The sequence below is a fragment of the Micropterus salmoides genome, unplaced genomic scaffold (assembly GCF_014851395.1).
Source record: "Micropterus salmoides isolate LMB-PRFRI ecotype aquatic unplaced genomic scaffold, ASM1485139v1 Ms_hic_scaffold_9, whole genome shotgun sequence".
Classification (NCBI taxonomy): Eukaryota; Metazoa; Chordata; class Actinopteri; order Centrarchiformes; family Centrarchidae; genus Micropterus; species Micropterus salmoides.
The window spans coordinates 14,411,189-14,422,521 of record NW_024044681.1 but is presented as its reverse complement, the minus strand read 5'-3'; positions in this window follow the sequence as shown (position 1 = coordinate 14,422,521).

Genomic DNA, 11,333 nt, shown 5'->3' with positions numbered 1-11,333 from the left:
ATTGGTTTATTTTATCATGGGTCTTACTTTCATAATTTCACCAAAGTAATTTCTGAGATCTGGGCAGTGCAACAAGCCAGAGCGATCAGTCGATCAGACAAGATGTAAAGAAGCAAACAGTTTATCCAGATTATCTAAAAAGGAAATGCACAGGAAAACTGTTGGCGTGTGGAACAACACTAGGGTCAAAGTTGAACCAGGAAGTCGGTCAGTAAACTGTAATGCATGTTTAAAAGTTTATGTCATAATTCCACAGTTCATATTCATTTTCTCTTCACAATCAGTTAGGATCTAAGTCTGGGGGTTTGTTTACAACCTGTTTGATCACCTGACTACTCATGTTTCTTAATGATGGCCAAAGCCATGAAAATATGACACAAGTTGAACAAAACCGTAAATGTCCTTTAAGAAAAGGTAAATATACATAGAAGTAAAGAAAAAATGCCTGCATTACATACATTACAAACTTAAAATATTGTTAAAATCTACTCAGATACTGTATGTACTTATACTGTAAATGATCTGGTGTTCTTATAGGTTAAAGCTCCATTATGGGATAATTGTTCTTGGGGCCCCTCCCTACAGTTGAAGAGTGTAATTCCCCTTCACACATTGTAAATACAAATCACACTTTGAGCACCCCTCATGGATAGCAGTACACATGCATTTCTTTTCAAGCTGAAGGATACTGAACCAACAAAGATGGCATCAGAAGTGGAAAAAAAGATGTTGACTGACAAGCTAAAGTAACATTACAGGATTTTACACAAATATGACTGCATAGTTTTATTTATTGTAACATCAGAGATTAACACTAATATAAAAAGAAAAACAAAGAATGATTGAAAGTTTCAGTTTTCCCTCAGAAACAAAGAACAGCTTAGCCAACTAAGCTAACTATACAAAACTTGGATTTCCCAGACACAAAGTGAAATTTGGGTGGCAAGCTAGACGGCAACTGATGCCAAGAGCACTTACAGTAACGTTACTGATGTCAGAGTGTGTTCTCTAGTAAGTTTGCTAACATCAACTTAAAATTTATAGCTAGTGGCTAAACCTCTGTCTGTGAAACCTCTAGCTGATTTCACTCGAGTCAACAACTTTACTAACACAGGCAAACATTAGCAAGCGCAACAACACAAGACTCAACAAGCCAGCTACTAAGTTATTACTTACTGGTCCAACAGAAAGAAGGCAGGCTCTGCATCTGTCCTGAATCCTTTCAGCGTTTTTAGCTCACAGCAACGAGTAAATGTCAGTCCCATACTCTTGGTTAGTCACTTACGCCTTTTCTCTGAATCGTCTTCATCTGTGTCTGCGCAGCCGATGCCATGACATCCATACTGAAAGTACTTAGCTAGCTCATCTTTATACCTAGATTGCGAAAGAGTCTTGTTGGTGTGTGACGAGGTGCTGTAAAGCACAACGCCACAGTCGTGATAGATTTCCTGCCCAGGATTTCAATGGTACATGGTGCTCCGGCCCAGAGTGGCAATGAAAGAGTCTCCATTCTCCCTATTACAAGTCAGTGTACCATCAAAATGATTTTGTAACTATATTTCTTCATAATGTTGCTTTAACTCCATTTTTTCTTTTCTATTTTCCATGCAACTTTACTATGAACTAATGCTTTTTATCATTCGCCAGTTTATTTAGTTGTGTGTTTAGCTATTATGTATATTTATCTGGAGAATGGGAACATGTTCTGGCACATGTTGTTAAATGTAATTGTAGGTTAATATGCACTGTCCCCTATAAATAATCAAACCAACTGCTTTGTAATGAGTATGATTAGATGTGTTTGTAATTATTACTACATAACATTGCACAAATGTAAATCAATTATATTACAGATCTAACAGATATCTTTGAAAAATGAAATTATCATTGTAACGTTTCCATGTACACGTCAAGCAATGATGAACTAAAGACTTAATATTTGCAACAACCTGCCTGTTTGTGTTTTCAGCTGTTAAAAGACTAAATGAGGTGACTTAAAGGAAAGTGAGATCTGTTTCTGTAATATTTACAACATTTACAGTGGAGGAAAGGGTTTGTTTGGAAATTATTTCTCTTACTCGGCACTTTTTTGTTTTTGGTTGGGTATTTTGTGCCCACAAAGCACAAAGCCTGAAACCACAATGAACAGCAAAACACAAGAAAACAAAGCCAACAAAATGAGAAGTGAGCACATCCCTTGTTCCGGGATATTTGAGGCACAATTTCAGCTCTCCACAGTCCACAGCAAAACCCATCCGGTGGATAATAAGACCTACTCCTCCGACAACAAAAAACAAACAAAAAAAAAACTTCCACATCCATAACAGGAAGCAGTTCTGAGCACAAGGAACAGGTGGATCCACAGCACAATCAGCTAGAAGCTTTGATACAGTCTGAAGACATGGGAAGGCCTTTAGAGTAGAATAGAATTGAGTGGAGCTGTCTACTGTATTTTACTCTCAGGTCTAGTCATCTCTACTCTCTTTCACTGTTCTCTACTTTTACTCAATACTCTGAGTTCTTGCTCTGCTCTATTCAACTCTACTCTGCTTTAGTCTTCTTAATTTTCATTAACAGCTCTCGCGCTACTCTTTTCCGTTGTATCTGACTTCGGACATCCTCGGGCCTCCGAACCTGGGGGCCAGGCCCCACAAGAGTTACCAATATAAATCTGAAGGATTTGAATATAATATGAAAGAAAGAAATATTTCTGTTATGTTTATTTTTTCTTTAAAAGCCTTGTTGATCTCTTAACTTTTCATCTAGGGCCATCAGGTCAAAATCTTAATTTTGTCCACTACTTTGGTTTATGACCAAACAAGACATTTCCATCATACTCAGTTGTCCTTTGTGTTTAGAGTTAATTAGCAATATTAACATGCTAGAAAGCTAAAGGGTGAAACATTATACCCGCTAAACATCAGCATGCTAACGTTAGCATTTAGCACCACTGTGCCTAAGTTTAGCCTTACAGTGCCACTAGCATGGATGGAGACTTGTTTCTCTATTTTTCTCTACTAACTTCCTAGAATAGATCCCAGAACTTATTAGAGTAAAGCGAGATAGAGTGCAGTATAGTAGAATAGAACAGAAAAGAGCATCTTAATTGTGTACAGTGTAAAGCTGGGCAGAAGAGTAAAACAAAAGTGCATAACACCAAACGGAGCAGTATAGTAGCATAGAGCTTAGTAAAGCTTAATCTAGTAGACCTAGCAGAGAAGACTAGAGCTAAATAAAGCTTAGTAGAATAGACCAGAACAGAATGTGCAAAACAGAGTAGAATAGACCACAGCAAGAAATAATTTTTAAACAAGAATAGTATAGGTGCACAGACCAATATCCTCACAATAATAAATACACACATAAACATGTACACCATTGACTGTAGTGCACACACACTCACAGCGTGCCAGGACTTGAGAGGAAACAGATTGGAGAAATGGTCCAAGTGCATATTTTGGATTTCAGATCAGGTTTCATCCTCTCAGCCCTGCAGCACTGGATAGATTTGATTATGGCAACAACCACGGGCCAAATCTAATTAACACATTATTCACAGCAGGATGTCAGTCTCGTGTTTCAGCATGAGCCACGACATCTCTACTGTTTCATGGTCATCAGGAAGAAGCTGGCGGCCTCTTCACGTCATGTTTGTATTGCTTGATCAAAGTGAGGAGAAAATAAAGGGCATAGTGAGAAAACCAGAGGATGCCAGATGTTAAATCTTATGTCATAGAAACAAATGACGCCTTTAAAACTTTACTTACTGAAGAAAACTGAAAAAAAGATTTCAGCTTTAAAGCAAAACAAGAGTGTGTGAGGCTGTGGCACAGTGGCTTTCAGCTAAATGCTAACGTCAGCATGCAAGTGCAAAGTGACCATGCAAACATGTTGACACTAAGCAGATAAAATGAAGCTAAATTACAAATCATCCTGTGAGGAACATGAACATCTACCAAAGTTCATGGCAGCTTGAAATGGAAACGTCTCGACATGTCGTCACATCGTCTGTATTTGGCTAGTTATTCAGAGGAATGAGAAAATACTTCACCAACTTGCAAGTGTTCTTAACAGTGTTTTAGTACATGTTGGGTGGAATTTTTCCCTTTAAAGTGCTTTCAGGCAGCGAGCTGTTGCCATTGCAGTTCTATCGCAGCAAATGAGGCAAAGTTTTTTTGTTTGTTTGTTTTATAATAATATTAGCTATCTGAATATGCAACAATGATTGTGTCATATTGCTAAACATTCCCTCTACTTTGAGCTACAATGTAGCTATGTAAAGGTGAGATAAGTAAGGCAAGGCAAGTTTATTTGTATAGCTCATTTCAACAACAAGGTAATTCAAAGTGCTTTACATAAAACATAAAAGCAACAGGGAAATATAAAAAAAATAAATTAAATGTTTAAAAGCAGCATAAGGAGAGTGAAAAAATACACATTAAAATATAATAAAAGTTACAGTGCAGTGTACAATCAGGGTTAAAAGAGTTAAATGGAAAATAAAAACAGGCTGAGGGGTTGAGCAAATAATTGAATTACAAATATTTTGAAAAGCGAATAAACAGAGTACAAAGAGTATACAGAGAACAAAGTACACTTAATCTACTCTCTCTAGCTAGTCTGTATAGCAATCTTTGGGTCCACTGAAACTCCAAAAACCCTCGGACACTACAGAGAAACCAGGACATGTCTGTCCGCAGGCCACTTTGATCCAGTTATACTCTGGACCCACTTGCGTGTTTTGCAGGTGGACAGAGGTTCCTGCAAATCACTCGGGCGTGAGATTTAAGACCACTTCCTTCACTCTGTTCAATCTCACTCTCATTATCTTTTCACTCAATTACCTACTCATTTCTCATTGTGTAAATATTATATATATTTAATATATTATATTTAATTAAAAGCAAAAAGCTAAAAACAAAGAAAAAGAAAACAGGACAGTAAAAGTTACAGTGCAGTGTAAGTTATCAATGTACTAGTAGACAGTGGTAAAAAGAAAAATCTGAAATATTTAATTAAAAGCTATGGTAAAAAGAAAAGTCTTCAGTCTTAATTTAAAAGAACTGACAGTTTCAGAAGACCTGCAGTTATCTGGGAGTTTGTTTCAGATATATGGAGCATAATAACTGAATGCTGCTTCTCCTTGTTTAGTTTTGACTCTGGGGACAGAAAGCAAACCTGCCCCAGACGACCTGAGAGGTCTGGATGGTTCATTACGAAGCAGAAGATCAGAAATGTATTTTGGCCCTAAACCATTCAGTGCTTTATAAACTAACAGCAGGATTTTGAAATCAATTCTGTGGCATACAGGAAGCCAGTGTAAAGACCTCAGAACTGGAGTGATGTGATCCACCTTTTTGGTCTTAGTGAGGACTCGAGCAGCAGCGTTCTGAATCAGCTGCAGCTGTCTGATGGATTTCTTAGGGAGCCCTATAAGGACACTGTTACAGTAGTCGAGTCGACTGAAGATAAATGCATGGATAAGTTTTTCCAGGTCCTGCTGAGACATAAGTCCTTTAATCCTTGATGGTGATAGTAGGCTGACTTTGTAATTGTCCATGACTACACCAAGATTTCTGACTTGATTTGTGGTTCTTAACATTACAGATTGAATTCGAGTACTGACTTCCAATTGTTCCTCCCTGGCTCCAAAAACAATAACTTCAGTCTTTGTTTAATTGGAGAACATTTTGGCACATCCAATCGTTGACCTGCTCAATACAGTTACTCAGCACTTGTATGGGATCATAGTCCCCTGGTGAAATGGTTATGTAAATCTGTGTGTCATCTGCATAATTATGGTAACATATTTTGTTGTTTTTCATAATCTGAGCCAGTGGAAGCATGTAAATGTTAAACAAAAGAGGCCCCAGAATGGAGCCTTGGGGAACGCCACATGTCATTTTTGTCAGCTCAGATGGGTGATTACCTATAGACACAAAGTAGTCCCTGTCCTTTAAGTAGGATTCAAACCAGTTTAGTACTGTGCCAGAAAGTCCAACCCAGTTTTCAGGTCTGTCTAGTAATATGTTGTGGTCAACATCGAATGCAGCACTGAGATCCAATAATACTAAGACTGAAATTCTGCCACAGTCAGTGTTTAAATGGATGTCATTGAAGACCTTAACTGTCTCAGTGCTGTGGTGTGGTCGAAAACCTGATTGGAAGACATCAAAACAGTTATTTAGTGTCAATGATTTTACTAAAAAAATGGGAGATTTGATATGGGCCTGTAACTGCTCATTAGTGACCTATCTAGATTGCTCTTTTTTAAGAGTGGCTTAATGACTGCAGTTTTCAGGGCCTGTGGGAAATAACCTGAGAGGAGAGACATGTTGACAATTTGTAGTAGATCTGAGGCCATGCATTTAGACACGTTTTTTAAAAAACTTGTTGGCAGAATATCAAGGCAGCATAAGGAGGATTTCAGATGTTGTATTATGTCCTCCAGGTTTTTATGGTTAATAGAATCAAATTGTCTCATGCTATATGAATTGTTTTTAAGTGGACACAGGGACAAGACATATCCTGTTACTGACATGGAGGCAATGATTGCTTGTCTAATTGTTTGAATTTTGTCTGTGAAGAAGGAGGCAAATTCATTGCAGGCCCTGGTGGATAGAAGGTCAGAGGCTACAGACACAGGAGGGTTGGTTAGCCTGTCGACAGTGGCAAACAGGGCACGTGCATTAGTGTTTTTGGTGATGATGTCAGAGAAGGAGGACCGCCTTGCATTTCTCAGTTCTAAATTATAAATGCGAAGTCTCTCTTTATAGATGTCATAATGAACCTGGAGATTTGTTTTCTGCCACCTGTGTTCAGCTTTTCGACACTCTCTTTTTTGAGTTCTAACCAGCGTGGCATTTCTCCATGGAGATCTTCTCTTACCAGAGACCACCTTCACCTTGGCTGGTGCAATGGCATCAATAACATTTGTAATTTTAGAACTGAAATTATCTTCAAGCTCATTGACTGAGACCCGTGAGATTAATTTTTCACTAGTGTTTTCAGTGATATGCCGTTTTGTGATCACCTCTGTTTTAACATTTGTGTGCATGCAGATAGCACTCTCAAAGAAAACACAGGTCAGTCCATAATTATCAAGAACACAAAACAGTTCTTTAGTCCCTCTGTCCTGCGGGTGGTCAACATGGATGTTAAAATCACCAACAATAACCACACAGTCAAAGTCAATACAGTTCACCAAAGTCATCAAAAAAGTCTGCACAGTATTTAGGGGGCCTGTAGATATTTAGAAAAATAGCTCGAGAAGAGGAATTCAGCTGAAGAGCCACATATTCAAAAGAAGCAAAATTCCCATAAAACATGTTTTTGTATTGGAGGGAGTCATTAAACAAAATGGCTCTACCTCCTCTCTTGTGCGCTCTAGCTTGACCCTCCCAACTTCAGTAGACTCGATAAGGACAGCTGCACTGTTATCTTGTTCCAACCAAGTTTCAATTAAAAACATGAAATTAAGATTGTGAGTGATTATGAAATCATTGATTAAAAATGTTTTTCCTGCCAAAGACCTAACGTTTAACAAAGCAAATTTTAGTGTGTTAAAAACATTATCTGTCCCAGGCTGCGGCTGACGAGGAATTAATACTAAATTTGCCGGATATGTTGAGTGCTTCCTGTTTAACACATTCACCATGCTTTTTCTGTTACCTATCAAGACAGGGATGGAGAAGGCTACCAGCATATTGGGCCCTAGCTTATCCTGGGAAGAGTCATGAGTGCTATTTTCCTTGTAGCCTGGACCCAGCACATATCAGACAGAGCTTACTGGGCGTTTTCGCCATTGTGGAGTGGGAAGGCGGATTGTGCGCTGTATTTGTGACACATGTGTCAAACCTGGAGGACTTAGAACCAGTGGTGGAGGTGGAAGGTGAGGGGATTTAGGGTGGAGAAAATGGGAGTGGAGCGAGGGAAGGTGCGGGGAGTAAATTTGGTCCCAGCTCTAACCAGGTCTTCCATGTGATCAGTGAAGTCCAACAGAGGGGAGAGGGGAGAAAGGGTGTCTGGAGATAAGGGTGACCTAGATGGGGATTGGGGGGGTAGAGATGGTGAATCCTCACTGTTTTCAGTGAGGGAGGTGGAGGCTCTTCCTCTTGGCTCAGATGTCTCCCGTGATCAGAGCTCTCTTCCGGCGTGGGGTTGAGGTGGCTCTCCTTCAAAGTTTCTGGCATGTTGTGTTATGTCTTCTTCTTGTTTTGATTCCTCTTGTCTCTTGTCCTTGGCAGAGGGAACAGATGAGTGACGCAGAAAGTAAGACAGATTGGAGCTGAACAATTTTACTCCTGACTTGTTAAGGCGAAGTCCATCTGCCTTAAAAAGATGTCTGCGGTCCCATAGAAAGTAAAAGTTTTCGATGAAATGCACTGAATGAACAGTACATGCCGTTGAGAGCCACGTGTTCAATGCCATCAATCTGCTGAATCTCTCAGCTCCTCTTTGGACTGGCGGTATAGGGCCACTGATAAACACCTCAGCATTCAAAGAGCTGACTGTGTTCAACAGATTATTAAAGTCCTCTTTCAACACTTCAGACTGTTGCTTCACAACATCATTGGTCCCGTATGATGTTGCAGTATGATGTTTTTCACAGTGGGATGTTCAGCCACGATATGCAGGATTCTTTCTGCCAAGTCAGACACCGTAAGTAATTAGATAGTAGTAGCCTGTAGAGTATGGTACAGGTACAGGCTGTTATTATGGTTGAAAGGAGAATGTAGATGTAGATTTAGAATAAACAGAAAACACCAGTGTTGCTGGGCGGCAGTGAGCGCTTGCTGTCTGAAAGTACCATAACTCTGTCAGTACACAGATGCAAAGAGAGGGGATGTTTTCTATCACAGAACTGTGAAGATCTCACTTTTGTGACTACAGGCTGAGTGTTTCTGAATGGGGCTTAGACTTATCTCACTGGGCACAGTGGTGTGGATTTGCTGCTTGACTTGGCCATATCCTGACTGAAAGGCCAGTAGGAAAGGAAAGTTGCATCACAGAATTGAAACATTATGAGGATCTGTGAGGGATTTGGTTCTGTTCATTGTCCACTTAGAGCCCCGTGGCTTGACTTAACTGCTTGAGTTGAACTTGGTTGTTAGCTGCTGGTCACTTCCTACCAGTGATGCCTAGACCACCCAGACCTTAGATTGGTTATGCTGTGTAGGCTGTGCTGCGTCATCTCTGCTCTAAGCAGGCCTGTGACAAAAAACCTCAAAGGTTTATGAGCAAGTGAGAAAGTTAACATTAGTGTTCTTTTGAGCAAGACACTTAAATCTTCTACTCCAGTGGAACTGCCAACATGACCCAACAGTGGGAACAACAAGTCATAACTAAACAGCAAGTTTGATCTACTAAAACTTCTCGGCTCAGGAAAGATTGCCTGTAGTTAAGAGAAAGCAATGCTGACTATTGGTTGAAAACCAGATGTAAACTTTCAATTACGTCTGCTTACTTAGAGAGGACACTCATCATTTGCTTAAATGCAAGAGGTTGCTTGTCATGTAAGCAAATAGTAGGTTGTTATGAAACAATAAATGCTATGTTTGTTTTTGTGAGGATAATCTCAGTGGACAGCTCTGAGTGTAAATGTGTGAAATTGTTTGATCAGTAAAGGTGAAAAATACTTGAAAATTCTAAGGAAATATGTTCTTTGGTATGTGAAGAATTACTGAAATAACGTGTTGGAGGTCTTACATCAAGTAGTTAGTAGTTCCAAATTAAAAAATTAAATCAACCTATTAGTTGCTTAAACGACTATTTAGAGTACACAGGATGTGTCAGTTATGAGAGTATTAAATTAGCACTAGCTCAATACTCTTTCAAGTGAAAATATCTCCATTAAACTTTACCAAATGTGTCTGCAGACAGAAGTAAATATTTTTTGGTGGACCTTAGCTTATAAGAACATGTGACCCAAAGGTCAAGGTTTAGCTCCCTTGCCAACCATGCAGCTCAGACTTTAATCTACAATCCGACCAAAGTTCACCAGAGCTAATACACAGAACCCCCAAACATTAAGAATGGAATTTCACCTGACACAGGTTCAGGTAAACTTACAGCTGCAAAACATGAATCAAAATTTCTTTTAGTGAGAATATTGGTTGTAAGAGTTTCCAGGTACAACCCTTGTGCTGCATGTCTGTAGGTACATTTTCTACACTGGTTTTGTATGTATACTCGTTTCAACTTGATGAATGCCACCTGTTTGAGCATGCAAGCATTTGCAAGATTTGGTAATTGACATCCCCAAATGACTACACACAAGGCTGCCCATTCCTGTGTTTGTGGGCAAGTTTCAATCTCAAAAATGTCACCCAAGAGTAAAAAGAAAAACTTCCCCTTTTCCACTGCACGGTACCAGCTCGACTTGCCTCGACTCTACTCGTCTTTGGTTTTCCAACAAAAAGTTGTACCTTTACCTGCTTCCAGGTACTTTTTGTATAATCTCCGTTGAGGTTCCAAGCGAGCTGAGGCGACTAAAATGTGACGTGAAAACACAGCAGACTGCTGATTGGTCAGAGAGAATTGTCACTATTCACTGCGTCATCATTGCGTGCGCCTGACAGAGGCCAGCAACAGAAAGTGTTATATTTTACAATTTTCATATGTTCTCACTAAATCTACTTCTGAGAAGTTTTGAGATGAGAAATCAACTGTATAGATTTCAAATATTGACAGTTTTACGAGAAGTGATGGTGGAACAAAAATGTGCTTGAAAGTTTTCGGAGTTGAGGAGCTCCGCAAGTGGTGGCGAGGGAAGCCTGGGGCAACCCGCAGGAGGAGCTTGCGAGGCTGGCCAGCTGCCCGCTCACAGAGCCCTCTGGTCCCACTGTTAAAGAGACCGCTGCAGCAACAATGGCAGAGGAAAACACAGCTGGAAGGTTTTCATACCGCTTATCTGTCTTTACATTCTGAGTAATGTTGAAACTTTTTAACTTAAATCAAGAGACAGCTGTGTGTGGGCATTAAAAATTACGTCACGGCAGTTATGTGCAGCGTCGTTATGACGGCCCGCTACATTGAGGGGTACTATCTCTGGGTACTATCTGCAATGGAAAATGGAGCATGGCCAAACCGAGGCGAGGCGAGGCGAGTTGAGCTGGTACTGGTAATGGAAAAACGGCAATAGTGAAGGCTAGATTCCTGTCAGAAATCAGCAGAGAAAACACAATTCATTTAGTAGTACCAGTAGTTGTATAAAGGAGAAAATATTACAGCTGTTAATGTCATCCTGTGACAGGAATAAAGGGGGAATGGGTTAAAAACAGTGTTTCATGACTAAAAGAATATCTCTGCAACCAAAAATTACGCTTGGCTGA